We start from the raw sequence: 27,721 nt of genomic DNA on the forward strand, positions 1-27,721 counted from the left end.
GAATTTTTTGTTTTTTACAGAATCCAATTAGAGCAAATGCTTTATTTCTGTCAAAATTTTAAACAAGGTGGAGGAAATGTCATGAATTCAGGGTTCGAGTCGATTCGGATACAGAAAGCAGCAAAATGGTTTATTTTAAACAGATCTGTGAGCGGCACAAGTGGGTTGAAGTGATTTTGATGAAATGAGACATTTGTAGGCTTGAATTTGATTAATTTTCTGATGGAAGAACACGTCACAGACGAGCAGCTCAAGGACGATTGTTTCAGTTTCTGGCTTTAACAAACGGTGTTTTGGGGTTCGGAGGGTTAATCTTGTGCAGATCTTTAAGTGTGGTGGAAAAAAGTGAAAAACCAGCTAATGAATCAGCATATCGGTGGTCTGATTATCATGTGTCAGCCGGTGTGTGTGTGTGTGTGTGTGTGTGTGTGTGTGTGTGTGCCGTGTACGCTGTGTGAAGAGCAACGACGGAGGTGGAGCAGAGGTGTATTGTCTCTAAATGTCAGGGATGATTTACTTGACTTAAGCCACATCTGCCATCCATTCTGCTCATAGTTAGCTTAGTAAACAGACTTTTGGTGGTAATCCCTGTTAGCTGAGCACAAACAGGAAGGATTGAGGCAATGAAGACCTTCATGGCAAACGGCCAGAAGATTAAATCTGACTTGGGAGTGACAACAGAGCGACTGAGCGGAGTTTTAAAATGACAGATTGCCACGAAACAAAAAAAAAAAGTTTACCTAAAATGATTATTTTAAGATCTGTGCAGGGTAGACGGAGAAACGCTGGTACTGGAAAAAAGGAACTTGGTCTGCTGTTGTGTGAGATCTGGAGGAGACTTGTCAGTATGCGAGCGTCGTGTCGACCACATTCTCCCCAGATAAGTGCTGAACGCTGACTTCCAGACTGGAGGGCAAATAACGGCATCACCGTACAGGACTGAGCATCCTCACTCCAACATCCGCTCGTCATGTATGTCGACTGGGAAGCCTTTCATGTTGTGAAGGTTTAAAAGATGATCTCTGTTGGGAATTAATAAAACTTAGAGCGAGCAGAGATTCGGTGAGGAAGACAAGAGCTCGGCGGATTCGTTTGGGACAGTTGAGTCCATAAGTTGAAGGGTTAGGGTAGTTAGTAATTTATCCTCCTTCTTTTGTTTGTTTCATGCCTCTTTAATGGCTTCTCATGGTCACAAAATGCACATTTACAGAAATCTAACTTCTGACAGAACGTTCCCAGGAGCAACAGAAATAGCAAATAAACTCACCTTAACCTAATTGGCCTTTGGTGCTTTTCCAAAATGTCACAGATGAATTTATTGGATGGCAGCCTGTTGTGAAGAAAGGTTATCTTTTCTAGCCAAACACTACACCCGCTGTGCTGCCGCTATAGAAACCCCAAAATACCGTATACCATATACGAGCGCGTACAAACCAAACATTCTGCAGAATCCCAGAAAAGGCCACGACGGGAACATTACAGAGTTCTGAAGGATTTTTTCTTCTGCGTTTTGCTCCCGTTTCCAGTCAGACGCATAAAAGCTGACTGCGAGAGAAAATGACAGATTTGACCTCATTGCTAAATTATGAAGAAATCATTAATTTGAGTGGTTCCACACGAGAAGTCTCACCCTGTGTGTGTTTTCTTTATTTCTCCCAAGTCGCAGAGCAACTCCTCCACAGGCAATCATCACTTTATTTTGCAGCTCTCTCTATTATTATGATCCTCCTTTAAAGGTTAAGCCGCATCCCTCGCGTCACCTCACGAGAGAGTCTCTATTATGATGGAGCGCCTCTTTCGAATTATCTGATTGTCTCTGTGCTCTTCATGTGGCCAATCCCTTGTAATCTAGCATGAACCCGGCACAGGCAGAAAGGCTTATATACAGCGGGTTGATCAGCTCCCTGCTGACCGAGGGAGAGTGGCAAGAAGGCAGAGAAAACCAAAGAAACTCAGATAATGGAGGAGTCAGGGTGTATACGGTGTGTGGAAATAATGCCGTGAGAACATCAGACGGTGATTATCAGACGTCCTCATCTTTGTGCATCCCTGTGAGTGATGTCAGAGAGGACCTCATTAAATCAGATCGGTACAGGTTTGGGTGTTTGCTGTTTCTCCCAAAAAACACCAGACAAATACAGATTTTCCTGCTGGCAGAAAATTCAATCTGCTCCACTGATTAGCTCGTTTCTATCGCAGCAGCTTTGTCAAAGCCTTTTAAAGGACTCTTTGTCTCATACATGTTAAACACAACCTAATCCAGCGCTAATAAACTCAAAAACATATTCAAAAGAAGCATCAATTCAGCAGCATCTGCAGCATGACAGATGCCTCTGAATAATTGAACGCACACACGTCATAATTTAACAATACTGGCACAGAGTTGTATCTAATTCCTTCAAAGTCAGTGCGTTATTATCTGTTAGCCTGGCGTTTCTTATTAATTGTGGTTTTCAAATGCCAAAACATAATAAATCAAGAAGTCTAATGCAATGAGTGGAAATAAAAAAACAATGGGATTTGCATGCAGAACACTCGCGCCGGCTGCATTCTCATTCCCGCTGTGCAGCTGATTGAACGAGCGCTGTGATGTTTTGTCTGTGTGTGCAGAACTTAACCCACTGACACATGCTCTCTTCAGCTCCATTAAAACAAAGATTTCATTAGATGCTATCGCTGAGCCGGACCGGCGGAGGAGCGCTAACCCTAAAGCCTGAGCACGCTGTTTGATTATCAGAATGCTTTCATGCAATCTTCCCTCCTCCGGTCCATCTCCATAAACGATAGGAAAACTTATTTGCAAATGTGCAGATTCCCGAGGAAACGAGTTGCTTCTGCAAAAACCCAAAAGAGGCTTCAAAATTGGATTTGTGAGGTGCAGCGCTGAGGGCAGAGGACGGAGATTACACAGGGAGAAGTGCTTAACATGTGCAATTACTGCGGATGCTGGGCGGCATTGTGGCATCCGGGCGCGTCGTGTGGATGTTGAAGCTTAATGCGGCGGTTCGAGGGGGAACCCAGCAGGACGTGAGCGCTCACACACTCCCCACATAGTCCTGCTCAAAGGAGATAATTCTGTGTGTACTACAGCATGTGGTCCAGGTACGGAGGAACCGCTGGAGGGGAAGGGCCTCGCCTCCAGCTGTCAGTCTGCCAGGTCCTCTGGGTCTCACCTTGTCTGACATTGCGAGTCAATAATAGGCCATTTTTATAAAAGCAGTAAACAATAGCAAGGTTGGGAAACACTTTGAACCGCTGAGGCCACTTAGAAGTCGAAACTTCTTTGTGGGGCTGAAGGTTTGGCAGCTTGCTGCACAAGAGCAGAATGTGAAAAAAGAAAATAATCGGTTTTACAAAACGCCCCCTAAGATGAAAGTGAAGCAGCGGCGGCGACGGAGGAGCGACTTTAATTAGACGACGTAAGTGTTGGATTAATTCTGCAAGTGTCGGACCTTGAGTCGCCTTGTGATATTTGCCTTGAAAGCAAAATTAGCACCTTGGTCTGATGCTGAGTCTTTCATTGCGAGGACGCCGAGCATACGATAGCTGATCGGCATCGAGAAGCCGCTCTCTCATTAGCCTTTGGAAACGGGTTAATTGCTCCGACCTTTGCTACGGAGTCAAATACTACAATAAGTGGAGCCGCTGTGTGATGGATAACCGCCACATGTGACCAGAACTGACCTGAAATGGGTCCTTAAAGGCAGTTAATGCTATAAAATATGCACCTGAAGGACATGTAATCGAACGAAACAAATATTGATTCCGTGTCAGAGCTGGCTGTTGTTTTTGATTTTGGAGGGCGTGGCGGGATTCCTGATCACGGAGTCAACGTGGCAGCTCATTTGTGCCGCAGGTTAACCGGCTTCTGGCTGGCTGGCGGTGACAGCGGCATGACTGAGGGCAGGTTCTCCCAACGTGACGCCCGATCTATTACGAGAAACAGGAGACCTCATGATTGACGAGTCGCTCCACCTCATCCATCAGGTCTGGCACACGGAGGCCTGACACCGCCATATCCCTCCCATGTGGCCGCGGACCGCTACAACCCTGAGCTATATTTGCTAGCTGACATTAATGCCTCCTCGCTCTCCCCCCGCCGACCATCTAATCTCCCCTCTCTCTCTCACACTCTCTCTCTCGCTGGTCTTCCATGACGTTGCAGATCTGCGACTACTCTATCCCGTGCTACTTCGTTATGGCGGCTTCTACATTACAGCATCGGATGACATCGCAACTTCTAAGAAGTGAGAGCAATGCGAAGGTGGTTTGCACATCGTGCACATGCGACACGTGCAGCGTGATGCAAGAGCTCCCATTAGATTGCAGAGCGTAAGCAAAGAGCAGAGGCTACTGATTCAATTCCCCTGCGCCTCCGCCGTAATTTGATTCAACGACATCAAAGAACTGTCACGCAAGAGATATAATCGTTGAGGAATTTTAAGTCTGTTTTATTCCTTTTAATTTACAAATCCCTCTATTTATGGTTCTCTTGAACATGAGACAGTCTCGTCCTTGTCCAAAAGCAATTAGCGACGGAGGAACAAGGCGGCTCTGGGACCTTTCGGGGGGGATATTGATGAAAAACTCAAAGTTAAGGAGTTGAAATAAAACGTTATCCCGAGAGGAGGCTTGACAAAGGAAGAGGGAGGAGACGCTCATATTGCTGGAGCTGTTTTATGGGAGTCATTATTCGTCTGATGAGAGCTGTCTAACCTGTTTACTTCCCCGTCCTATCTTCATTTTCATTAGAGTGTACTTGGCTGTTGATCCATGCTGTAATTTTAATTAAAACTCATAAGTAAGCAAGGCACAGAGCAGTTTGGCTGCTTATAGACTTTTTCCCCCCATTTTTTTGGGGGAAGTCTGGAGCGGCGATGGAGCCTCTTCACAGTTGGAAATCATGAATAACTGGAGGGAAAAAAACGACTGCTGCTCTACATTCAGGTCAGGACTAAATAAAGCTCCGATGTATGCAGCTCACCTTGAACCTGCAATTAGAAAATCACAAGGGCTCAGGCAGCAGGTATGTAAATTTCCCTCCATCACTTGCTAGAAATGCACTTGTTAATGCTGTAAAAGGTAAACACACGAGGATGCACATAAAACAATACTGGAAGATCCTACATCATGAGTTCCAGCATGGCCGCTGGGTGAGCTCGTTACGACGTGGCCTAAGCCAGGAGGTCCTAAGTGATGTTTTATGAACTGACGCTGAGACGCACACGGCTGTAAACCCGGCTTAGGCGAGCTCACACTCCCCATATTTAGTGAAAGCTCCCGCTAAGTGCAACATGAGGGACATTCAGCCAGGCAACAGGAAAAAGGTCCACTCTGGGGACCCCTTGCATAATTCTCTTGCATAATTTCCCCCCCGTTAAAATCCTCCTGCATCATCTTAATGTAGTGTAATTAATGAGGACAACTTTGCCCTGGCTAATTGAAAATCTGCAGAGTCAGGCTCCCAATGGAAGGAGAGAGAGTGTGAGTGAGTGAGGAGGGGTATATATAGAGTGTGAAAGAGAGAGCTTTTAACGTGTCTTTATCCTCACATAAACCCAGCTAAAAAGCTCCTGCGCTATGCATGGAAACAAAAAAACCCTGTCTGTACTTGTCACTACCTGAACAATGTATTCTCGGAGGGGTTTTTCCAAATCCAATTTGAGATGGCATCGCCTGGCTCGGGGCTGAGTGTTTGGGTCGGAGCTGACACACCGACTGCTTAGAGAAAAGGAGGAGCAATTATAATTAGGTTAGAGAAGATGAAGGGCCAGATAAAAAGTAAACAGTCTTAGTTTAGAGACACCACATGGGACGAATTAAACCGACTGACTTCTGTCAAGAAAAACCCTCTTCAGACGGACACACCGGTTCTCTCATGTAACCGTCCTCCCCATTACTGTTCCCTCTCCTTCCATTCATCTTCCCAATAGTCGAAGCGGCGTTTTGGGAGATGAATAATGAATGACTGTCAGTTCTTCCTGTGAGACAGGTGGAACAACAGGCCGTGAAGAATCTGTTTGAACTGCTGCAGACGTTACGGCCGCTCCATCTCCACGCGTAAACACTCGCTTTGGAATTTTGGCGAACAGCGTCGCCAGCGCGTCCTCGCACTAATGATGTGTTTTTCATTTTACTCATTTCTACTTAATGAGACATTTGAACTTTACTTATTTGAAGTGTTCTGTTTTGGCTCCGATGTGTTATGACGAGAACGGTGATAAATGCGTAAATAGATCAAATAATGGATCCATTCCAGCGGCGTGCGCTAAACACACGCCTGAACAACCGCGTTGCTCGGAAAATTTAGAGAAACGCAATAAAAGAAAATCCAATTCTGGGTGACAGGAATATTGAAATGCATCGCGACGAGCACACTGTCCATTAGCCACATGCCCCATCATTTCATCTTGACTTAAATAGTCATTACAGGAGCGAAACACTCCATTTAGCATTGTTGTGCACACTTAATTTTCCTCTTGATTGAGTCTGCCTATTAGTGCTTTCCGACCTCTGCGTGGCACAGCGGGGACATGGGATTGCTGTGAAAAATGCACAAAAAAATAAAATAAAATAAGGTCACATGCCGAGCCTCTGGGGCTGAGCGCACGCTTTCAGCTTCACAGTTAATTAAGAGAATGTTTGAAATGATTTTGGTTGGTATTTTTTGCTCTCTTTGTGGAGAGAAAACTTAATGGAACTGAATAAAACATGCGGCGTACCTTATCACGGCTCTATGAGAAGTGACTGAAGCTAAGCGCCGCTGTAGGTTTCACCTCCAGTTTCATTTCTTTGCTCGGCGCTGCGGCTAGATACACATTAGGATTCTGCCGGATGACTGCAGGTTGGGATTCAGAAAAAAAAAAAGCCCAAAAAAAAAAAGGCGGCCCGTCTGCCGAGCAGTGAGCAGACAGTGTGGCCCGATGAAGAATCACCTGCTGTTACTGAACAGTCCCTCCAATCCCAAGATCGGCCACGTTCAGCTGTTAGGTAGCGCTGAATGATAAGACACTGGAGGCAATAACTGCTTTCTGCTACATCTCCTCTCTCTGCTGCTATTAGACAAGCTGGACTTCAAAACAACACAAAATGACATCTAAATTGGCATCTCTGGACTGTTTTCTGGTGCACAGTGCTGCAATGCTCCCATGTGTCTGCTATCTCTTTATCATGCTGGCCTGAGAGGTGATGTGATTTAGATTACTATAACAGAGCTGATCTGAGGCTGTGTGCCGACCCGAGGAGGAGGAGGAGGAGGAGGAGGATGATGATGATGATGCAGGCTGCTGCAGTAAAAGTGACTGAAAGACAGAAAGGACAAGAGGAGGGGAACCAATGGTGCAGCAGTAGGTTTGATGTGGAGGTGCAGGGTGTGGATGTCGTTACTGGGTGTTATAACGAGTTCTCCTATAATCAGAACCAAATCAGGTCCTCTGGGACACAACAATGACAATTAAATGGTTGGACTAAGCATGGAGGATGAAAATGGAAATTAGAGCTGACGAATCAACAGGCGACCGGCGTTCCCGTTGCTCATTTGCTGAACCTAATTAAAATTAAAACACACTCCTAAGTCTGCTAATCTGTACATCTGACCCAGCAACCCCGCTTGGCCTCCTTCTCCTCTGTCAAGGAGGCAATTTATGAAAAAAACTTGCACAAACGCACACTTCAGGGGATGTGGGCACGTTAAAGAAAAAAAAGAAGGAATATACAGACAATTGTGTCAGCGTGCCTCCATGACTCCATTCCTCTGCGTGGCATCCCGATCACAGCTGCACAGTGCAGATAATTGGGTTGTAATTAGATGAGAACACACCATAGGAGGTCATGTAGTGTTGAAGTTGGCGTATCGCCGCTGGAAATGGGCTGTGAGAAGAAGCGCTGCATTGTAGCTGTTCTGCATGATTGCCTATCAAGGATAGTCGCACGAAACACGCCGAAAATACCCACAGATGTATGCATACAAACACACACACAGGTCCTTCTGTTAGCGGGCTGTTAGAGGAACCGGCTTTGACACGTCGCTGCGTTTGGTTTCCACATTCCGCCTTAAGGGAGATGGCGCCTTGCCAGACTGCACACTTCTGAAATATTAAGGCTTTGTACCCGCTGTACGCTACTAATTCGAGAAAAAGCTGGAAAGGGACAGCAAAGGAAGGTAAGAGTTACGTTCCCGTATTTTCCTCACTCGGAGCATTTCCCCCGTCGCGTCAGGCTCACAAACGATCGCACAAGTCGGCGCTGAGAGTCGGCGAAATGCACAAAACTTCCCTTTTCACGATAGTTGTTGGATTGTTTCAGCAAACATGAAGTCACTGAGCAGCCAGACCTTTGAAATGAACCGTGGGCCAGAATGTGGGCCGCACATCTGAGGTTCTTTAATTTAAATGATGTGATACAGGGAAGACCTTCAGGCAGCGAAGCCGGCTGCCTGCATAAACATCTCCCTGTTGTTGTGCCAGATTGGTCCCATACTGACACGCACAGGTCATTATGGACAAAACGCTCCTATAAGAAGAGGCCCGACCAGGAAAACGAGAAGTCAAGGGTTCGAAAATATCAATTCGCCTCAACTTGTCTTGGAGATCTCACCTGAACTGAAAGTGGACTCACTTCTCTGCTGCCCGCCTGCATCGGCATCAATAATTAATGAGCGTGTCTCTGCCCCCGCCTCGTTATATTCTACTGCAGGATAACTCCTGTTACACCGACTACAGGAAACTGATGCCTGCCTGGAGAGCCTCCTGTCTTTTTTGTTTTAAACTTTATGTGTCCATCATAATGTTTCATTATTCCTGTTCTCGCCGGAGTGATGAGGCTGCAAGAAAACAAAAAGCAGACGGCCGGATAGCTGATATCTTCCTGTTTTGTTTATTCACAAGAGGATGGGCACATAAAGGGTGATTTATATTCCGGACAATGATAAGGTAAAGCCTCTTAGCAGCCCCTGCGCTCTCGGTGAGAGATAACCGGAGGCTGGATGTGAAGAGCATCCCTTCTAGTGCAAAAATGTTGGCTGCCTGGGAAACTCAGTGATCTGTGAAGCTCCACTCTCAAGAAGAATGATCAATACACTCCCATCTTACTATTTTCTCTCCAAAGCTCAAAGAAATCACTATCCGCTGCACTGGCACAGAGGAGGTGTGAAGCGAAGGCGGATAGCGGTGGGCGGTGAAGGTGGTCAATTCAATTATCCCTCTGTCAGAGCACATTTTCTATTCTAGACAGCCGGCAAAATCCCGAGGAAAAAAAGGAATGCCAAACACGTTGAACTGCTTTCAATATTCCCGAGTCTCAATTACATATCATCATCCCTGGCAAAGCCCATCTGGGGATAATTTTATACCAGAAATAATCTGTTTTTTAATACTTGGAATTAAGCAGGTGTCAAAATCTAAATTTTAAGGGCTGTGAAAGGTCGACAATGCCAATTTCTCGGGGAAGTTAATGGGATCCTTGGCTGGAGGAGTCGTCTTTTGAATTCGTGCACCTACTTGTGTCTCTTTGTGTGTGCGTGAGTCACCGAGTGACGCGCGAGGCTGCAGCGCGAGATAGCGGCGAGCGCTGAGCAGCAGGACGGGGAAGGTATGTTCACCAAGACCACAGGACCAGTGAGTCAGACGGAGGCAAGTTTGGGTCGGTGACACGACCCAGACTCTGTGTCTCTGGTAGGAAATGTCACGGGTGAATGAAAATACATGTAGGCCGCATTAAGCAACACACACTTCAGATAGCAATCAGTCTGCTGCAGGCTCGTGGAAACAACCACCATGTTTTATGTTACTCTGAGGGAGCTTGAAGCTAAAAAGCCGCTCGTGTGCTGATGAATCCGTTGCTTTTCAGTAAATGGTGTTTAAAGGTGATTTCTTTTTAAATTATCGTCAGTCTGTGAAGATCAGTCGCCTGATTTGGGATGAAAACCTGACATTTTTGGTGCAACCATTTCCCCTCATGTATCACGTGTGTTAACGTTTTCCCAGAATGCATTCTGACAAATGGATGTCAGTTAGCTGGAATAGAACACAGAAGTAAATCACGTTTACTACAGAAATATGTACCTTTTAAAACCTCATGTCAACACTTCAGACTCTAACAGGACAAGCTGATGGAGTCACACTTTGGTGCAAAGCATTTATTTGGATGTTGAAATGACTTTTTACTCATTAAAAACAGCAGAAGTGTTAAAGCAGCACAGCAACTATTATGTTCATCTGAAATATATGCAAAAAAAAAACAACAAAGCTTTAGAGGTGCTTGCAAGTGGATTATGTTTTATACTAATATTTCTTTCCAAAATGAAGCTACTGGTGTTCGTTAATATGCATCATGCAGACAATAAGGTGTTATTAATTTTATTTTTCAGCTCTTGTTTCACAAATTATCATAGTTTTGCCCTCCATTGGTAAATACCGGTGTTATGCAGTACAGCTCTGTGCTGTATCATGATGAACCAAGGCCACCGTCAATGAAATCACCTGACTGTTGAATAAAAACATCTTCCTTTACAAAAAGGTTGAGTCCTGTTTGCGGTGCAAAACAGAACAACATCCCGCTCAGCGCCGCCGCAGCCGCAGATATCTGATCGTAAGCACTTGTCAGCTTTGATTGGCTAAATATTTATTGAATATGAATAATCGGCCGTCAGACGAGAAAATAGAACCTGATGTACGAGGCACAGCAGCGAAAGGATGCTTGAAGAGTTTTTAAGTGATTCAGGATGAAGCTCTCTTTAATATCTGATCCAATTGAAGCATGTCCTCGTGGAAACAACCCGTGAGGGGCGTGTCGGCTGCAACACGGCTATAAATCAGCATTACGGCGTAAACACGCGTTGTTGCTAAATTCATTTCAAAGTTAAACTCCACATCTGGCTTTGGGTGAAAGTGCAGACAGCGGCGTGTCAAATTAATGCACTTTTTTTTTTTTTTCCATTATGTGTAATCACTCAGCAAGAATCTGACTAACAATCGGAGAGAAAGTCACCCAGAGGTAATGATGATAATAACGGTAACAAATATGATGCTGATGTTTGTCGACTCTAATTTGGTCCAGGCTCTCTCTGCTCCATCACGGTGAGGTCAGCGGTATTTAACCAATAATGTGGTGCACATCAGAGAGAGGTGCAGAGTTCCACAAAGCAGAAGGCTGATGGGTAATAGAGCTGACAGATCTGACCGAGGAGGCGGCGGCTGTAAACACCATTTCCCAATGGCTACTCACCGAGCTGCTTTGCTTCCCCCCTCCACATTTATATTGTAAACACCTGTCTCCTCCACGGTCTGCTCCTCCCTCCACTCGCTCCATACAGGGACAGCTCATCATCCCGTACAGGCAGCTCCACTACAGTAGCAATCAGTTCTGGCTACATCTCATATTCCATTCACACAGCAGAGTAAAGCCCGGCTCCGTGTGGCTGTGGATGGGTAAACAACATCTGACACTTCTGCTGGGTCTCCGAGCAAAACCAGGAGGGTGACGGAGGACGATTTATGGTTTTTAATCAAATGTTGTTTACTGTGTATGTCGCAGAAGTGTTTGCGGCTTTGCGAGCTTGAACAATAATTAATTGGCAGGTCATTGATAACTCTGACAATTACTTTCTCTATTTATAGTCGTGTAACATCGGGAATCAGCAAACACAGATGATGTTATCTGATGTCTCCCTCTGGCTGGCTGACAGTCCAACACACGCAAGTAATTAATTAACTAAAATATAGGACAAAAAAAGAAAGAAAAGAAATCCAGATAATAATATTTGGAGGTAAAAATATCATATAATATGCAATTGTAGCTATAATGCTAACATGCTACCATCCCGGTACAAGTGAGCCTGATGTGAGCTAGTTTTGCAGGTATTTTGTCAATTACATTTAGTCATGATCGTGGTACAAGATGAGCTGTCAGACAGTCGTTAGGACTGATATTGTTTGTGCCAAATTTGGTGCCAATCAGGGCTTCACAATAGTCACATTACTGGAAATGCAGCAGGAAGTAATGCAAAATAACTCATCACGCTACGGCGGCTTTTGCTGCCTGATACAAAAAGAAAACTCATGGCTCTGCTTCTACGCAGTGAATCAATAAGAAAGGTCTGCCTGATGGAATATAATTTACCCTAATTTAAGAGCTCCATCTCAGCAAACCGACTGAAACACTGAAAAAGAAGATTTGGTCGCAAGAAGAAATGCAGCATCGGCACTGACCGAGAACAAGTCCTCCGTCTGCAGCGTCCTGCAAGTGTTGCTACAACACGAGACAACACAACTAATTTGTTTGACCATTTAAATCAGCACCACAAAGCTCCGTCTGACGAGTGCAAAGCCCGATCTGAGCGCCGTCCAAAGCCAAAAACTATTTCAGATGCCTTCGCCAGTGTTAATCGCAGCAGAAAGGTTCCAAATGGCACAGCGAAATCACTGATGCGACAACTTTTCACCTCGCCGGAGACGTGACACCAACGGCACCAGAACCAAAGCGGAGTTTAAAGACACGTTCCGGTCGCTCGACAAAAGCCGCAAAGTGCAATCTCTGTTTTGCTCAAGTTGGACTCCCAAAGCTGAAGGAAACATGCAACAGAGCAGCAGAACTGGATTCTTACTTGTGGTCCAGCCGGTCAGCGTCTCGTCGTCCACCTAATTAAAGACGACGTCCAGCTGAAAAGTTGCTGCATTTTTCCTGAATGATCCCATCAAGGATGAGAGAAGCTGTTTGGGGCCTCGATGAGAGATGGTGGAACAACAGCAGACGATGTCATCTGAACAGGCTGCAGTGTTTCACACACAGCTAAGTCAAGATCTATAATTCATCAGCTGTTTTTTCACGACTGTGAATCACAGAAAGACATAATATCTCAGCGTAGTTCTTCTGACATGCAGCCCTCGTGCCGATCCATCCAGTGGTTTCTGAAATCTTTCCGTCTGAACGAGAAGACTGACAAACTTTTCCCTCCACGCAGCATGATTTCCACGATTCGTCCTCTTGTGCTGATTAAAAATTGTAGCCGCTCATGGCTTAATGCATTAATCCTCTGCTTCTTTTGCTGGATTAATTATGCAACTCTAATTTGTTTTGAAGATGAGTGATGAGGAAGTAAAGAAAATATATAGTTTACACAAAATGCATGGATTAAATTAGCATTTAGATGGATGTTCTCTGTTCAAACATGTCTTTTAAGGGAGTTTCGGCTATTTGAATGTTGTATTTCTACAGGATAAGATGAGCTCCGGAAGAGAAGAAAGAGAGAGAGGAGAAAAAAAAGAGGCTATTTTTGCTTTACTAAGCCTTTAGGCGATACAACACTTGAGTCTGTGTGGATACAGCATACGACTGCGCTCGCATCTGTCTCCTTGTTAGAGCAAGTGCAGCCCGGTGCCAAATTTTCACACCTATTTAGGAGCCAAGCAGAACTAGATCTGAAAACTTTTGAGGCACAGTCTGATCTTTCACCTGCAAGAACACAGTGTTGAAAGACTCACACCGAAGCAATCGCACTGCAAACAAACACGCACCGAGGAACAGCGGCGGCGGCGGCGAGGAAGGCCGAGGAGGGAGGAGGACAGCAAACGCCACACAACAAGTGAACTAGCACTTTATTTTTGTTAGCTTAATGCAGCAGGCCTACTGAGAGTAGAACCCAACCAGAGGTTTCCTGATGAAGCCACCACGTTCTCCTACTTGCAAATCATTGCAGTCGGGAAACAAAAAGATTCCATCTGCAGCTGCGGGCGGCGGTTAATTGAGGAAACAAATCTCTCAGCAAACCATTCTCCTCGGTCGACACATAATGAAATTCTCCACCTAAAATTGTTTATTTGACTGCCTTGACCTCTCTCACTCTTCATTTCCAGTGTAATGGAACAGCCCGCGGTGGAAAGATTGTGCAGAGATGTGGATAATATCAGAAGATTTGCCAGGACTGCTGAGTCTGGTTCTTCTGCAGCATGTGGTCACTGGAGCTGATAACCTAGGCACGCTGCATGCCGAGCAGCATAGAAATTATCAATTTGGGCTTTATGCTCTTAATACTCAACCATCAAGCCGCACTCCAGGAGAATTTGACAGATTACCTTTGAGCCGCAGCTGCAAAGTGACTTTTACACAAAGCTTTACAAGGAGCTCGATTGTAAAGGAGGTGTGTGGCGGCACAGATCGCTCGACGCTGTGGAGAAACCAAACTGGGAGTAAAAATAGTTTACGACGGCGTGAAATCAAAGTGCTGATTCACTAAAGGTGCACATTTAGTCTTAGTTTTACCCAGACATGTTCATCGCTCAGGCTTTGTTGCACTCTCTGGAAAAAGAGTAGAAAGTCCTTTGAAAGTCGAGGAAGAAACGCTGAAATCTCAGGAGGAGGGAGATGAGATTGAGCCGGGCTGCTTTCCTTCATGAATCAAAGCACATCATAGACATTCGGCAGCCGCTGGTGCAACAGGTGTCTCGCTCCTCCCTCCTTGCTCCTCCCTCTCCTCTGCTTTAGCATGCAAATAACCCTCCTCGGAGCGAGGCTTGTTTACCGAGCAGCGTCTCTAGATTACACATGCATTTAAACAAGTGCTGTGCAGGGCGTCTCTCAAGTAGGCCACCTCAGATGGATCCATATACAATGAGCGTTTAGAGAGCACTTCTCGCTGAACGGCAACAGCGATAAACATTCTGCTCCGTCTTATGCACTTCCCTCCTGCGATCGCCAAAGTGACAGGGACATTTTCAAGAGGCAGTCTATCTGCCCGCGCACCTGTCCAACCGCGGAAACAACACCCGACGTGTCGTTTCCAATAATTTGCTCGGTGGCTCCCCCGTCGTCTTGACATGCTTCTAGCATGCCCATCTTCCCTCCGCTTTGTCCCGTAATTGTCCTCCATCCTGGGAGTTTGGGCTAGATAATGGCGGAGTGACAAGTCTGCTGCACTCTGCGCGTGCCACGCAGGTGATGCCTCTAAAGAGCCCGTCGTATTGTCAGTGTGTCACCAGTGGACGGCTGCCAACAGATAGCAGGCCTATCTCGTTTAGACAGGAACAAATGACGCAGAAGATAGAGCTAAAGCTGATCCATGCCATACTGAATTATCGCTGTGTCCAGAGGCCATTTCAAACCGAGGGCTGCTAATTACACAAGCAGCTTCTGTGGCAATATTTGTGCCGCCTGTGCGCATGCTGAAATGTTTCCACGACAGGCAGACGATTTCCTTAAAGCATACGTCGGTTTCTTTCCATTTTCATGTGACAGAGGAGGATATTATTAATTCAGCTGCTGATGGCGAGGCATTAGTTCCTCTCGAGGTGCCTCTCATGTTCACCCCTGAGTGCACTGCATGAAAAAAAGCTGGCTCAGGAGGAGTGTCACTGTGGATGTGGCCACGCCAACTCTCTTTTGTTTAGCCGCTGTTTTCCAGGAACAGGAAGACCTCCTGGGTAATCAGCATGACAGGCCAACAGAATACATTGAAGACATTACGATCAATACGGGCGACAGAATCCAATCGATGGTGGAATTAGACGCTTTGTTGAGGCCACTTGTGTAAATATTTGCATTTGGATTTTCGACAATTACATAATTTCACCTGAACTCGCGTCACCTTGTCTGTTAGCTTTGACCTTATTTTAAAGCGAATGTGCGTCTGCATCACTTCTAGAGCCGCCATAGTCGCTGCCAGCTTCAATCACATAACAGGAGGACCCAGAAGACAGGAAGACAACAGCAAATTAATTAATAACAACCACCAGGAAAGAAAAGAGCAACCCAGCAGAGGATGCATCTTCCTACGTAACACTGACGTGATACCACGCTATAAAACATGCAAACCCCTAACAAGTGGTTAAACAGGACCGAAGCATGTCAGAACTCAGCTCTCCAGCTCAATCATGGGACACATTATTATGCAGAGGCCTGTTTCTCTTCTGAGGTGTAGCTGTGCGATGTCTCCTGTGCCTATAAGGAGCAGGTCACGTTACCGGTGAGGGCGAAGCAAAGGTCTAAATCGTGTATGAAAAAAGCATCGTACCATGAAAAGGTCCCCATTAAGGGCCAACCTACTTTTCTCCCCTGTGCCTTCAGCACATTTTCTCTCCAAGAAGCCAGTGTTTGGTGTGCCGCGCTGACAATCACACACAAAAAAGAACAATGGGGGACTAGCAGACCAGCTGAGACGTATATTATCTGAATGACTATAATAGATGGTTAGATGCACAGTCAGCTAATAGCTCGTAGGTGAAATCTGTCAGGGACAGACTAAAAAAAGCCGTTAACTGGAGGACTTCTTTTCATGTTGGTAACAGCAAATGCAGCATTTAAATGTACACAGATTCAAAGAAACGGGTATGAATATACATGATGTACGCTCTCCTGACCTTGGCTGCCTTCTTCACATGCTGGAAGTCAACTGGATGCATTATGCAGGAACACCAAAAATGTTGACAGTAAACTAGAGGCAGCATCACTGCTCAGACTTTCCTGCAGTGCCTTCATGCGCACCAGCGTAGTTAGTATCTCTGAGGACACAACATCCTGCTTGTGAGATGGACTCTGATATAATGAGGATCCATGCAGCTGCACTCTCCGTCTCTCCGTAAGCAGCACTGATGCAGCGGGAAACTGTATATAAAAGAAAGTATATTGATGTTTTGCTTTTCTTTCTCGCCGGAGCATATCTCCCGTAACTAAATGCGTCTCTGAATGAAGTTATTCTTGTCTCTCGGATGGAAATGGAAACTGAACGCTGAGGAATTGTACTGACGATAAAACCGACCACCCACCACAGTTAATATGAAAAACAGCCGATTCCTCAGCCAGAGCCCGCTCTTAGGAGATATTGGATCAACACCTCAACGATGTTAATAAAGCTATTGTCATATAGACCGGCATGAAATGCGATTGCTATTGAGGACGGTTTCTCATCGTAGCGACGGCCACGGCTCTCCTGTGACTCATCCACATTAGCATTCTGCTTATTTGGATCCTAAAAATGTAACAGGATGTGGGAACGCGCCGGAGAAATAGCCAATATGCAGATTTTTTTTCCCATCATGTTATTATTATTTACGTGTTCTCACCTGTGACAGGTACAATGAACCATTAGAAAAGAGCTCCAGACATTTTGGGACTAAAAATGGCAAGACTGCAGAGAAACGCCTTCATCTCTCCAACAAACCATGAAAGAATTAGAGGCAAAGTGAGAACATGCTGCAGGACAATATTTTTCCCCTCACATCTCTTTTGCAAGGTAAGCACTTCAATGAAAAATGAACTGTAGAGGTGGAAGGCTTTTGAAGATGGAGAAATGCTTTGCAACTGAAGCAAACAGAAATGTGCTTTTATGGACCAATTACGGGGCTCTCAGTGTTATTGGCAGAGGCCAGCAAACAGACATGACAGCCTTCACATGCAGAGCCAGACCTGCCACTGTTCTCGTCTTCATCACATGGGTATCTTAACACCATCATAATCTATACTTGCAACTCAATTAGGCTCCTGTCAAGAGCTTAAAGTGTAAAATCGCTGCTGTTTGATTCAGGTTTCGTGGATCCTGCACAGCCTTAAATTAGACCACACAGCCAGTAGGCGGACGCTGCACAATGTGTCGACACACAGTCTGGCTGAGTGTGTGCTTTCCACATCCTCAAAGGTGCACAGACAAATAAACGAATGAGCGAATGAGGTTTGTTAATTCCATTATGAATGGCAATTTTTCCTCATAAAGCCCAGTGCAGCATTACAGAATTTTAAAGCCAATACGTTACAGATGAATAATGCAGAAAATGAACCTAAAATCTTCTGTATGTGCTCAGCACAGCTAATCAGTCTGGGGAGTTCAGAGCTGTCAGAAAGAAAAAGCAACTGAGTTATTTAGTCGGTTTAATCCTGCTGTCTGACTGCTGCTCTCCTGATACACCTGCGCTCACTTTTTATCCGCTCATCTAATGCTTATTTATCTCGCTCTCCCTTTAAACAACATAATAAATATTACCGCCGCTGTGCAATACGGCCACTGGGTATTTCACTTTAACCGCAATTAGTGCACCGCTGATATATGTTGTTAAAGCGTAACTAAATATACACAGAAGGTCCTCTTTGTGCTGAGATGTAGCTGCAGCAGCATGTCTGAACTGTAAAAGGCAGAGTTCAGCAGCGTGACCCGGACCTGAATGGTACCGACAACGAGTCTGCACTGGGGTTCTGCATGAAGCTTCTGGCTGCAGGTCACGATCACGACGTCTTCATTTTAAATATAATAATTTTGTGATTCTGTCAGTCCTCTGTCATGCATGGCAGGAACATCGGCCGGTGGGAAGGAGGAGGACAGACGGCTGGTCAGAGCATCAGCCCACTGAGCTTGTGGTCAGCAGTGCATGAAATATAGAAAAAACAACAACAACATGTAAACGAAGTGAAGAACTCGAGCTCGATGTAAAAATCTGAATCACTATTTCCACAGGTTCTGATGATTTGATTTCTAAGTTTTTCTTTCCCTCACAGAAGACCAAATGATTTCCACTTTTGCTCCCAGGAGAACAACAGAAACGGCACGACGAGGATGCGAGGGGGAGCGAGCGAGACGGAGATCTGAGAGCGAGGCTGAGTCACCTCTCAGGGAGCTGTCATCAAACATCAATGTGTTCACCTCTCTTGCTCTTGGGAAGAAGTGCCCTCCCCTCCCTGTCTGCCTTCATGCTTCGCTTGGTCCCACCCAGGAGAAGGACGGCGTTTCGGGTGTGCCAGTCTGTCGCCTCAGAAGGGGACTCTGGGAGAAATCTGGCCGAGCCCATCTGTCTCATTGTTCACTTGTGAACGCTCTGTTGTGCAACCGGTGTGAGCAAAACGCAGTCATGGCTGAAGATCTAAAATCACGACAAGCAAACAGAAATAGGTGCAATGTGTATGAAATGAAAGGGGCATTAATGGGCTGACCCCGAAGCACTCGGTGCCGAGTCCTCTGCTGATATTATGACTGGATAAAACAGGGCGCTGTGGATTTGTCTCACCACGCTGCGCTGATGAGTGCATACACAGCCAAAAGGTCTGTGTTAATAATTACTCTGGATCAGTATGGATGAATGAGATCATTCACTGAGGGTGGCGATGACCCCATAATGAACTTCTCAAATTAGACTCCTTTAGCCAGCCTCGGTGTGCCTACGCCGAGCTCCACTTGGACTCGCTCTTTTGTATTCCACCACCATCCAGAGTCGCCCATTACTGAAGCCTGGGTGGCTTAATAAGAGAAATGGAGACATCTGTGCAGAAATACTGACAGGGACTGCAAATGGCACACAGGAAGTGAGGAGGGCTTCAGCACCGACTTCTCACATTGTTTGATTTTTAATTAACAACCTCCTATAATAGCAAATGGAGGAAAAAAGAATACAGCTGCAATTTGTCCAGAAATAAAAAACCTTTAATTTTAGTCGGTACGTTGAAGTTTTCAAGATGTTCAGGGTATTAAATGTAAAGGTAACATAACAGCTGCTAATACAGCTTTCATTAATTGAATTAGAGGTAAAGGCTGGTGAGTGTGGCTTCAGTTCTTCTGTGTTTGCTGCATTATTTAAATGACTCCTATTTCCTGACAGGGAATTCATAACCCAGGCGTGAGCCCCCTTACACCCCATCATTCATCATCTCAGGTGAATGTGTACCATTACTGACAACTTCAGCGTATGGCTTTTTGCATTTCTACTATGCAATAAAACTGTCAGGTCCTCTATAAAAAGTAAGATCTGAGACATCCCTCCGTGGCCCAGATAGAATACCAAAGTGATGGAACGAGGCTAGTTTTACATGTTTCCGTTTTATATAAGACTTTGCATGCTGCAGGCAACCAGACTGCCTCAGACTTCCGTTTTCAGGACACATAAGACCCTGATATCTTGTGAAATGGAACAGATACACAAAGTAAATTCTCTTTCATGTCTGGAAATACTACTGGTAATTGCAAATTGATGCAAAATAAACAAGTGGAGCCAATTCCTTTAGTTGTGCGATAAAGTCAAGGGGATAGTGTGAAACTCAGCTGTGATGGGGAGGAGGATGCATCTGCATGCAGGAAGAACAGCAATAATCCCTGTTAGGTTTACACAGTCTGTCAGCCAGTCAGTTATCTCGGTACTGTAGCAGTGAAGGATCCTGACTAGTTACTGCATTTCCCTCTTCGGGGAGAATATCAGAGCCTGTTGTGAGCACACCTCATTCACATCAAATAAGAGTCAAGCTCAAATTGGATCAGACGTAACGAGATCACTGCAACGACCTGCTCTGATGAAGATCTGCCGTTCACTCGGAAAACAACAAGAGAGGCATCTATTTCAAATCACAGCAAACAGTCGAACACATCGGCTGCTGGTCGGATTTTTACATTACAGCGAATACACCCCATCAAGCCGCTCCATTAAAAAACCACCACACCAACACTCACAGACGATCATGGAGTCCGGGCGACGTGCTGATGCGTTTTCATCCAGAGAGCTGCAATATGTTGCATTTTATGGCTGAGTTGTAAAGCAGCAGTAATCTGCTGTGGTTCAGCTAAATAAATCAATATATGCTCGAATGTTTCAGGCATAAATCTGTCCCTCATTCGTCACGGCTAACAATGCAGACGAGTGTGTCGGAGGCCTGCTGAAGCTGTGTCCTGGGCTCATTACCATTCAGGCGGTGAATGCCTGAGTCCCTGACCCAAATTCAAGATGACACATTTAAAATACGCACATTCAAAGTCAATCTGGAGCTCAAATTTTCAATCTGACGTGGCGCAGCGGCCCAGTGTGTCCGGGGTCTCTAAATGTTGTTTAGCGGACGGGGAGGAGATAGATGAGTGGAAACAAGCTCTCAAGGATGCTGTGCGGACTGCTCGAGGGGGTTGAAGGCGGGAAAAGAGGCCCTATTGAATGAACTCAGGTAGTGGGCCTGAGGGAAATTGGTCTTAGAGGCAGTCATTGATGCAACCTCGGCCTACAACTGATAATCTCTGAAGAACTTAAGAGCTGCACCCAGGACACTAAAGATCGCCTGCTGATGGACTTAACTGCAGCTTAGTCAGACCTCTAGTATATCCACGGAAATCACTTCTCCGCTTCACCAGAAAATAAAATCTTGTGCTTTAAAAAAAAACAACTTAAAACACAGATTGCACAGAACTCATGGATGAGCAGTTAGTTCATGTACATACACACCAGCTCCTGCTCTGGTAATTAAACATAAGCAGGGTAATCTGTGAGGAATTTCATTTACTCAGAACACCAGCAGAATGATATTCTCTGAGCCGCCCCGACCGAGCCGGAGGTGGGGAATGACGGAGAAACATTGATTTCGCTGTAATTTGCCTTCAGCTGTCAGAAAAAATGCTGAGTAGTTGAACGAGCAAGCTGTTCTAACATTTTACATTAATTCACGGCTTAGGTGCAGATTAGCATTGATTGGTCCTCCTGAGGTGAAACGAGAAGGTGAGGAGACACGCTGGAGCGGTTTACAGCCGCCGCCGCCGCACAAGGACGGAAAGCAACACCGACAACACTCCTCAGTCGTAGCGTCGCCTGCATGAGCGCTAACGCTGCACCAATATCAAATAAATGTCAAATAAACTGGTTTGCAGACCACAAACTGAAATAAAAGACATGTTATGAAAAGGCTAACAAAGCAGAAGGAAAGTAAAGTACGTTTAGAAATATTTGTCCCAGACAGACGCGGCAGCAGCACTTCAAACGCCCGAGCTTTGTCTGTTCTGTTGTTCTGCTGCCGTGCTGAATCCCTCCACGTCCACAGGTGCAGCAAACTGTCACGACATGATATGTGAATTGTTCAAAGGCAGCCGAGAAGCTGCAACAATTGCACTCATTTTCTAACACAGATTAAGCAGGACTAGTGTTTTTGTGTACAGCACTTTGCTTGATAATACCAATCTCTTTGCACCAAATTGAATTCCACTATGAAACGTGAAATCATTCTTAGCTGTGAAGCAGCGTGAGAGGGCTTGTTTTTGTTGGCATTTTTTCCAATAGCGTCTCCAGCGAGTGGATGCTTTGCTCAAATACAAAACACGCTAAAAAGAATGGACAAGGCCTTTGTGATCGATAAGCCAAATACCTGACCTGTGAAGATATTTTCTGTTTTACAGTTCGGGATATAAACACATTATTGACTACACAACATAGACGCTGCCTTCCCGATGGCCTGCGGTGTGCGATTTGGCACATAGTCATTACAAAAGATCCTGCTTATGTATGCAGAACTAATGACACTCATCTTTTCTCCTCGTTCTGCGATTCTCACGGCTCTGAACTCCTCTGGCCCGCATTTAAAGAAGCAAGATCTCCGTGTTTCATGTGCCGAAGCAAAGACGAGGCGATAAATATACGGTTTCAAGTGCTGTATGGTTGATCCTAATGAGGTGCTCGACCGACTAATCCCATGACGACGACACATTGGACCGCTTTGAATGCGTATTTTTAAGAAGCCTTTGACGGTTCGAGGCAGACACAGGAGTCCCCGGGCTGTTTCCTCCTGTGTAATGAGGGAAGGAGCAGAGAATGAATGGCATGTAGGAAGGACTGTGGTCATCAATGCACTGCGGTTCCTGTTCCTAGCAGCTACTGTTTAGTCATTTGTTCCTGGGAAGCTCTCCTGTCACTATAAGTCAGCGCTGCACAGCTGAGACAGCAGCAACTGGACCAAAACTGCACCTGCAGCCCTGTTGCTTTTTTAAAAACTTCATATCTAAAGTCCTCCAGAGGGATTTATGTGACTTCAAATAGTTACACAGCGTCACACAAAACAAATCCCTTGTTGGCATGTTTGGTGAGGAAGGTTTATTTAAAATCCGCCTTAAGAACTTATTAACTTATTGCAATAAAATGGTTTTCAGCTTGTGTGCCATAATTAGCCATCCAACAACAACTCATCGAGTCTGAAGCCCATCCCATTCAAAGTGTGATGAGCGAGGGGCTGGGGATCTTAATTTCCCTGCAAAAGCACCACCTACCTACTGCATCCAAGCGTAAAATGCACCTCCAATTCTCCTGCTCTATTACCTCGACCCCCTAGAGTGAAACACTGCAGCTCCGTATCCCAGCTGATCTGCAACACAAGCTAATGAGCTCAGCGGCGCTGCACAACACGGCCGGGAAATCGAAGCAGCCGGAGAGAGAGACGTGTGAATTAGAGTGATCTCCCTGGACGCTGCGCCGGACAAAGGCGGGCATACAGAGATATTTACCAAGGAGGTCAGCCAATCTGAATCAAGGCCCGGCGATCTATAGGGGATGTTAATTACCACACTTCAAATAATTAAAATGCATGAAAGTATAGTGATGTTCTCAATGTAAATGCTACAGAGAAATTAAAAATAAACAGCTCTTGGGCTAGAAATTCTTTCCTGTTATGCACGACTCTGAAGACATATAATTTATGATTGGTACCGAGCGGCGGAGGTGCAGCCATGCATACCCTGATATAGATTAAATCCACCGACCGCCTGTCTTGCCACAGTTTAAGGTATGAAATTTAGTGGGACGGACTAGTCACGATTGATTCTGCATTCTGACATTTCAAACTCCTATTCAATTCAGAAACTAGCCTTTCACGGAGGATTGATGGAATTAAATGGCTGTGACAACACGGCATACACGGCTTGTTTCATCATGGAGGAGAGCGCGCTCAGCTCTCATCTATTTCCCTCCGCATCCAAATCCTTGTTTCACCTGGCGGTGGCTGAGCTCCGAGCTGAGCTGCTTGGAAAAAACCACAGAGAAATAGAAAAGTTTGTCACAAGGCACGCTCTCTTGAGCCATAAAAGATGACTGAACTTTTCATGTGCCGACGTGGAGAATGAAAAACAGGCAAATTGCTTCCGCACCTTGAGCTGAAACCACAGGGGGCAGGTCTCAGTTCCAGCGGAAGCAAAAGGACAGCGTGTGTGAGGTTTTCTTTTCCTTTCTTTTCTTTTTTTATTGAGTTCAATTAAACCAAACACAGACGCTCAGACGTACTCACAAACACAGACTTTCTTTTTTTTTTACCACCACCTTGAGTCCGTCAATAGCTCGACTCTGTGCAGCATCAGAACATGGGCACATTTGAAACCTTAAATGTCAAATTCAGTGATTAAATCGATAGGGAAACTAATCTTCTGTTGCCTCGGACCAAATGGTTTATAAATCCTGCAGCAATCCCCTAAGTAAGCACAGGAATTCATGAATGCTAAACACACTTGGTTTTCTGAGCTCTAACAAAGGAGCGGCTTTGATACCACCACCCCTCCTGCACTCGTAGGACAAGACTGCTGAGCTGACACTTTCCCTTTAAATATGAATATCAAATGAGACTTTAGCTTTTGTTATGGCACGATAATGGCACAGCTGGGAAGGGCCCATTTAGCAACTGTACGACCTATCAACCAAAGAAAATGAGCCTGTGAGCGATGCTGCTTGTGATTCGGCAGAATAAATCCTTGCGTGGTGTTTTCAGGGCTGAGTTTTTTTTTTTTTAAACAGCAGCAAAAAAAAAAATTGTTCTACTTTTCAAAGGTGTTCTGTGTCCCTGGACAAGATAAATAAATGCAGCAGTGGACAATAAATTGAATGTGGAATTGGAGAGTTTAACTGGGGCGGCTGTGAGCACAGAGATGCACTGCGGAGCGAGAGGCTGAAATCCTCGCTCCCAGCCAGAACACCAACACTGATATGGTCTCAAGGCTGACACCAGTAGGACTTAACATCAATCACCCTATCAGGCTGGTCAAACACACAGTGATAGTGTGTGTGTGTGTGTGTGTGTGTGTGTGTGTGTGTCCTAAACCACACGCCCTGTAACACACTGTCACCCCACAAAGGCCGTTTGCTTTGATGATGTTGGCTTTAGCGTGGCGCTGTCCAAAGGAGCCGTGCTCTCAATCCTTAACAGCACAACCCAATACTTGCTCTAATCTGCCCGAAACTCCCCCTGCAGCTCAGACTCTTCTAATCCCTTATAAGAAAGAGGAGCCAGATGGTCGTGAACAACTGCTGGGGGGCCTGAGGATGAGTGCATGTATGGAGATGCCTGGAGTGCCTGCCACTGTTTACCTTGTGCTTCAAGTTACCAGTGTAAGCCCGGTGCGGCGGATGGTGTGTGGGTGGTGAGCATACTTCCAAGGATGGCTGCCGTGTGTGTGTGCCGGCGCGTCAGGCGTGCATGTGGGCTCAGTCAGAAAGAAGAGACCCCTGCTGTACCTGGTGTCGGGTTACCGCGGCGCACCACTCCCCCGGCTTCGGTCCCGAGATGAGATGTCAGAACTTAAGAGGCGAACCTCGCTACCAGCTGCGGTAACCTTGTGATTCCTGGAGTGTCAAGAGGCAGAGCAGCGCAGTCCCAGGGGTGTCAAGATACAGCATACCTCTCACCCTCTTCCCTCGGTCCCCGAGTGCACAGGCGCCCCGTCCCCACCCCTTTATTCGCAGCTCCACTAACCTTCATTCAGAAGTTGTCTCAGAATCGAGAGTGCCAGTCAGGCAGTCCCCCAATGAGCCGCTGATAGACCCAGACCCACCAGCGACATGTTGCATGCCAACCCCCGCGTCACCCCACTGCCCTCCCACGGGACGCTGATTAAACTGTCATTAGAATGATCTAGTGCTGGGAGGAAAACAAGAGTATCAATCTGCGGGGATAGAAGGGAATATGCACGGTGAGCACTCATTAAGTGAACATTACCAGAGTAAAAATTCAATTATTGCACAGCAGGGGATGTGGCGCGCTGGGGAAGGTCCATAGCCACTTAAGTTCTTCATTCACCCACACACACACATACACACACACACACACACACACACACCTATGTTCACAAATACGATGAGAGGAAGTCCTCAAACCCAACAGTGGCTGTGGAGCTTCTGCATTCTCCCACTGTGACTATGATGCAACTCCACAAACAGGATGTGTTCCACGTGAACCAGAAGGCCTTCAACCTTGAAGCCCAAAGCCTCTTCTCCACCGCCTTATTAGTGTTGTGCACTAGTCGGTAATTAGTGGTGGGTTTTTGCCACTGAAAAGGGTTAAGCACCAGCAGAGCTTGGAAAGAACCTGGTAAGTGAACGCCTTCATACAAATCCCGTGTGAGCGGCTCTTAAGGAGCCGCCGCATGATATTGACCTGGTGACCTCTGCTACAGGCTGACCTATATCAGCGCACTGAGACAGATAAGTGACGGTATGTCTGTGTTGATGGAAAGTCTGATACGGCTCTGAAATAAAATATTTAACTCGCAGCCTCAAGAAAAAAGTAATTCGCAAATTTGATTGATTGGACGCACAAAGCTGAAGGGACGCGACTCAACAGGAAACAGAGCTGCACATGTTCTGAAGTGGAAACCGTTGTTGATCAGGGAGATCAATATTTAAGGTATGCGTAGGCCCCTTTTATTATCAGGAGAATGGCTTAGAGTTGATGCACATTTATTCTCATCTAATTAGCGTCCTGAATATTCTGTGTGTGGGGTGAATTTTGTTTGGCCATTAATTAACAAGATATAAAAGGAACACAAGCGGCGGTTCTCGTGGCATTTATTTTTCATCTTATCCAGTTTATCCGCTGAATAATTTACTTATGCTTCCTTAATTTTTGATTCAAAGACCTTATTTATGCAGGTTATGCTATAAAAAGACTCCTTTCATCCGTTTACATGAAGCTCTCAGCGCCGGGAAACATGCGTTTTGTAATAATGAAAAAGCGCAGATCGATGGTGGAGCCGGAAGCTACTTAAAAATTCCTTTCTGATTCAAACAGCGGCGAAGTCGAGACCGGAGCACTTACTTGCACTCTGCACATAATGAGCGAGTCGAGAAGAGGTGCTCGCATCAAGGTGAGCCAGCGTCTGCAATAATGAACCTATCAGCGGCTACGCTTTTCTGACCCTCTCCTTCCTCTAAACAAACATTTACATAATCCAGAGATGAGCCCCTGAGTCATGTGTGTGTCTTTGCAAATCACTGCTGCCTCTGTGGACAGCGTTCCCGGTACGACAGTGAAATGGAGATATTGGCCTGGAGCAGCAGAAAGGTCCGGCGCTCCGGCCACTCGCGGTGCTGTCCGTTCTCATGTAGGAGATGGACAATGGGATGGATTTCCATTTGAGTGGTGCATGTGTACGTGTGCGGTTTTAATGCTGCCCTCTCCACAGCTGTGGCTAATGCCCACTCCGCTGCCTTCACTGTGCCCCAGTTAGCAGGGGCTCACAGCCCAGTGACATGGTGGGCCCGGGTTGGTGGAGTCTCCAGCGCTGGGATGTTTTTACGCTTCACGCTTCGCTGCACCCACACAAAAGACTTGGCCTCATAACCCATAAGCCCGATAATCCGTTCTGTAAACATTTGCGGGATGCCCACTTTTACAATAAATGCCCATGCACGGGTCCACAGAGGCCACAGGCGGGCCGGGCTGCTCTGAATGGGCCGTATTAGTGAGTAAATCTGGCAGCGAGAGCACAATCACACCGAGATATTACATGTTTTCTGTAATTATTGCAATTACAGTGATTACCTACTTGTGCTGTGATTAATACAATTTGACGATTACAACACAATGGGTTTCTTTAATTGGTTTAAAACCAGCTTCATCCGAGACGTTGCATGAAGCCCACAGATCCAGTCCCTTGAAACCACAGCTGACCACCTCGGCTCATCTCCTCCTGCCGCATATTGTGTAACTGCCCTGTAGAAGGAGACCGTCTTTCACTCGCATACCGAGCGCAACATTT

At 45.8% G+C, this 27,721-nt stretch overlaps 1 protein-coding gene across 2 annotated transcripts in view; it reads right to left on the bottom strand.

Moving 5' to 3' along the window:
• The window catches only part of tspan9a (tetraspanin 9a), a 170,540-nt gene that overhangs the window by 38,788 nt on the left and 104,031 nt on the right, over nucleotides 1–27,721 (bottom strand). The gene's annotated exons all lie outside the window — the stretch shown is intronic.

Source organism: Stegastes partitus, unplaced genomic scaffold (genome assembly GCF_000690725.1).
Source record: "Stegastes partitus isolate 25-593 unplaced genomic scaffold, Stegastes_partitus-1.0.2 Scaffold871, whole genome shotgun sequence".
Lineage (NCBI taxonomy): Eukaryota > Metazoa > Chordata > Actinopteri > Pomacentridae > Stegastes > Stegastes partitus.